The following is a 4,395-nucleotide window of genomic DNA, read 5'->3' as shown; positions in this document are numbered from 1 at the left end:
ACATTATCCCTACATCCTTCTGTCAGGACATTATCCCTCCATCCTCTGTCAGGACATTATCCCTACATCCTTCTGTCAGGACATTATCCCTCCATCCTCTGTCAGGACATTATCCCTCCATCCTCTGTCAGGACATTATCCCTCCATCCTCTGTCAGGACATTATCCCTCCATCCTCTGTCAGGACATTATCCCTCCATCCTCTGTCAGGACATTATCCCTCCATCCTCTGTCAGGACATTATCCCTCCATCCTCTGTCAGGACATTATCCATCTATCCTTCTGTCAGGACATTATCCCTCTATCCTTCTGTCAGGACATTATCCCTCAATCCTCTGTCAGGACATTATCCCTCTATCCTCTGTCAGGATATTATCCACCTATCCTTCTGTCAGGACATTATCCCTCCATCCTCTGTCAGGACATTATCCATCTATCCTTCTGTCAGGACATTATCCCTCCATCCTCTGTCAGGACATTATCCCTCCATCCTCTGTCAGGACATTATCCATCTATCCTTCTGTCAGGACATTATCCCTCCATCCTCTGTCAGGACATTATCCCTCCATCCTCTGTCAGGACATTATCCCTCCATCCTCTGTCAGGACATTATCCCTCCATCCTCTGTCAGGACATTATCCCTCTATCCTTCTGTCAGGACATTATCCCTCCATCCTCTGTCAGGACATTATCCCTCCATCCTCTGTCAGGACATTATCCCTCTATCCTTCTGTCAGGACATTATCCATCTATCCTTCTGTCAGGACATTATCCATCTATCCTTCTGTCAGGACATTATCGCTCCTTCCTCTGTCAGGACATTATCCATCTATCCTTCTGTCAGGACATTATCCATCAATCCTTCTGTCAGTACATTATCCCTCCATCCTCTGTCAGGACATTATCCATCTATCCTTCTGTCAGGACATTATCCATCTATCCTTCTGTCAGGACATTATCCATCTATCCTTCTGTCAGGACATTATCCCTCCATCCTCTGTCAGGACATTATCCATCTATCCTTCTGTCAGGACATTATCCATCTATCCTTCTGTCAGGACATTATCCATCTATCCTTCTGTCAGGACATTATCCATCCATCCTCTGTCAGGACATTATCCCTCTATCCTTCTGTCAGGACATTATCCATCTATCCTTCTGTCAGGACATTATCGCTCCTTCCTCTGTCAGGACATTATCCATATATCCTGTCAGGACATTATCCATCTATCCTTCTGTCAGGACATTATCCCTCAATCCTATGTCAGGACATTATCCCTCAATCCTCTGTCAGGACATTATCCCTCCATCCTCTGTCAGGACATTATCCCTCCATCCTCTGTCAGGAAATGATCCATCCATCCTTCTGTCAGGACATTATCCATCTATCCTTCTGTCAGGACATTATCCATCTATCATTCTGTCAGGACATTATCCCACTATCATTCTGTCAGGACATTATCCATCTATCCTTCTGTCAGGACATTATCCCTCCTTCCTCTGTCAGGAAATTATCCCTCCACCCTTCTGTCAGGACATTATCCCTCTATCCTTCTGTCAGGACATTATCCCTCCACCATTCTGTCGGGACATTATCCCTCCTTCCTCTGTCAGGACATTATCCCCCCATCATTCTGTCAGGACATTATCCCTCTATCCTATGTCAGGAAATTATCCCTCCATCCTTCTGTCAGGACATTATCCATCTATCCTTCTGTCAGGACATTATCCCTCCTTCCTCTGTCAGGACATTATCCCTCTAACCTTCTGTCAGTACATTATCCCTCTGACCTTCTGTCAGGACATTATCCCTCTGACATTCTGTCAGGACATTATCCCTCTAACCTTCTGTCAGGACATTATCCCTCTGACCTTCTGTCAGGACATCTTTTCCTTTATTCTGTCAGGACATTATCCCTCTGACCTTCTGTCAGGACATTAGCCCTATAACTCTCTGTCAGGACATTATCGCTATAACCCTCTGTCAGGACATTATCCCTCTAAACTTCTGTCAGTTGGTAGAGCATGGCGCTTGTAACGCCAGGGTAGTGGGTTCGATTCCCGGGACCACCCATACGTAGAATGTATGCACACATGACTGTAAGTCGCTTTGGATAAAAGCGTCCGCTAAATGGCATATATTATTATATTATTATTATCCCTCTGACCTTCTGTCAGGGCATTATCCCTCTGACCTTCTGTCAGGACATTATCCCTCTGACATTCTGTCAGGACATTATCCCTCTAACCTTCTGTCAGGACAGTATCCCTCTAACCTTCTGTCAGGACATTATCCCTCTGACCTTCTGTCAGGACATCTTTTCCTTTATTCTGTCAGGACATTATCCCTCTTACCTTCTGTCAGGACATTATCCCTCTTACCGTCTGTCAGGACATTATCCCTCTGACATTCTGTCAGGACATTATCCCTCTGACATTCTGTCAGGACATTATCCCTCTAACCTTCTGTCAGGACATTATCCCTCTGACATTCTGTCAGGACATTATCCCTCTAACCTTCTGTCAGGACATTATCCCTCTAACCTTCTGTCAGGACATTATCCCCCTGACATTCTGTCATGACATTATCCCTCTAACCTTCTGTCATGACATTATCCCTCTGACCTTCTGTCAGGACATTATCCCTCTGACATTCTGTCAGGACATCTTTTCCTTTATTCTGTCAGGACATTATCCCTCTAACCTTCTGTCAGGACATTATCCCTCTGACATTCTGTCAGGACATCTTTTCCTTTATTCTGTCAGGACATTATCCCTCTGACCTTCTGTCAGGACATTATCCCTCTGACCTTCTGTCAGGGCATTATCCCTCTAACCTTCTGTCAGGACATTATCCCTCTGACCTTCTGTCAGGACATCTTTTCCTTTATTCTGTCTTTGTTGAAAACATTTCCCTGTTAGTCTCCACCTGTTGTTTACCAAGCAGGTGACCAATAGGATGTGATTTCTCCACGTGGGAGACGTGTAGCACAAGGCACAGCTTATGTACCTTTTCCTGTGTGTGTGGGGAAATGACACAGTTCTCCAGTTTTGTGATTTGCACAAGATAATGACTAGGAAGTTGCTGTTGATCTCATTGGGCGTTAATAATGGATCAATCCCAATGGGCGTTAATAATGGATCAATCCCAATGGGCGTTAATAATGGATCAATCCCAATGGGCGTTAATAATGGATCAATCCCAATGAATAATGACATGTTGTTGGAGCTGCGTTCTGTTTTGAACGTTGTGTATTTATCAGTGTTAGTTTGTCCGTTAATCTGTAATGGAAACACTCAGTCTACGTCCTAAATGACACGGCCCTGGCCAAAATGGTGTGTGTGTGTGTAATGGATGTCCCAATGTGTGTGTGTGGATGTGTGTGTGTGTGTGGATGTCCCAATGTGTGTGTGTGGATGTGTGTGTGTGTAATGGATGTGTCTGTGTGTGTGTGAATAATGACATGTTGTTGTGTGCTGTGTTCTGTTTTGAACGTTGTGTCATTTTCAGGGTTAGTTTGTCCGTTGGTCTGGGCTTTTGGCGGGTGAAATAAATGTAGTCTACGTCTTTAAGTTTGACTGCTTATTTGTAATCAGAAGGTTTGGTATCATGTCCTGTCATATTTAATGATTGGTTTGGTATCATGTTTGTTATATTTAAAGGTGGTTTCTGAACTGGTCAAGTTCTGGGCTTTTGGAAGGCCGAAATAAATGTAGTGTGGTCTTTAAGTTTGAGTGCTTATTTGTAATCAGAAGGTTTGGTATCATGTCCTGTCATATTTAATAGATTGGTTTGGTATCATGTCATATTTAGAGTCATGTCATATTTAATAGTCAGTCAGAGTCAGTCATGTCATATTTAATAGATTGGTTTGGTATCATGTCATATTTAATAGTTGGTTTGGTATCATTCAGTCATATTTAGTCAGTCAGTCAGAGTCAGTCATCAGAGTGCCAGTCATATTTAAGAGTCAGGTATCAGTCAGTCAGAGTCAGTCAGTCAGAGTCAGTCAGTCAGAGTCAGTCAGTCAGAGTCAGCAGGAACCAGAGGAGTAAACAGGCCTAAATATTGAATGAACCTGATTCTGTTGTCTGTCTGCAACCTTCTCAAAGCGTTTTCCAGGACGGCTTCTATCCAGAACATTGTAATGGTGAAAATAGATCCATGTTATAAGTGGAGCTGCTACATTCCCATCCAACAATAAAATGTCAGAGGAAACTTGTGTTCTTGACTGTTTATTTTGTGCCTTTTCCAAGTATACTGTTTGTACAGTAACAACAACAAACCTTTGTCAACACCTCGTTTTGTGTCCCTTTTCTCAGAAGACTACAGTCATGTCTTACCAGCCGACCTCAGAATGTTAGTCACAGTCACAAGTCTGTGGGGATGCATCCT

The 4,395-nt window shown here is 43.4% G+C and overlaps 1 long non-coding RNA gene across 12 annotated transcripts; it reads right to left on the bottom strand.

The window, feature by feature from the left end:
• Positions 1-1,736: 1,736 nt before the first annotated feature.
• On the bottom strand, positions 1,737-2,972 carry LOC127925563 (uncharacterized). Of its 12 annotated transcripts, none has more exons than XR_008121369.1 (5): positions 2,837-2,972; positions 2,625-2,703; positions 2,463-2,543; positions 2,168-2,354; positions 1,739-1,871 (listed from the first exon to the last, which is right to left on the bottom strand). It is a non-coding gene; the product is annotated as an uncharacterized LOC127925563 (long non-coding RNA). The 12 variants fall into 12 exon arrangements; XR_008121366.1 differs by having other exon boundaries at positions 2,810-2,926; XR_008121368.1 differs by having other exon boundaries at positions 2,783-2,915.
• Positions 2,973-4,395: the final 1,423 nt, after the last annotated feature.

This window comes from Oncorhynchus keta, unplaced genomic scaffold, assembly GCF_023373465.1.
Source record: "Oncorhynchus keta strain PuntledgeMale-10-30-2019 unplaced genomic scaffold, Oket_V2 Un_contig_5852_pilon_pilon, whole genome shotgun sequence".
Classification (NCBI taxonomy): Eukaryota; Metazoa; Chordata; class Actinopteri; order Salmoniformes; family Salmonidae; genus Oncorhynchus; species Oncorhynchus keta.
Note: the sequence above shows the minus strand (reverse complement) of the source record. Positions and strands in the feature narration are given on the sequence as shown.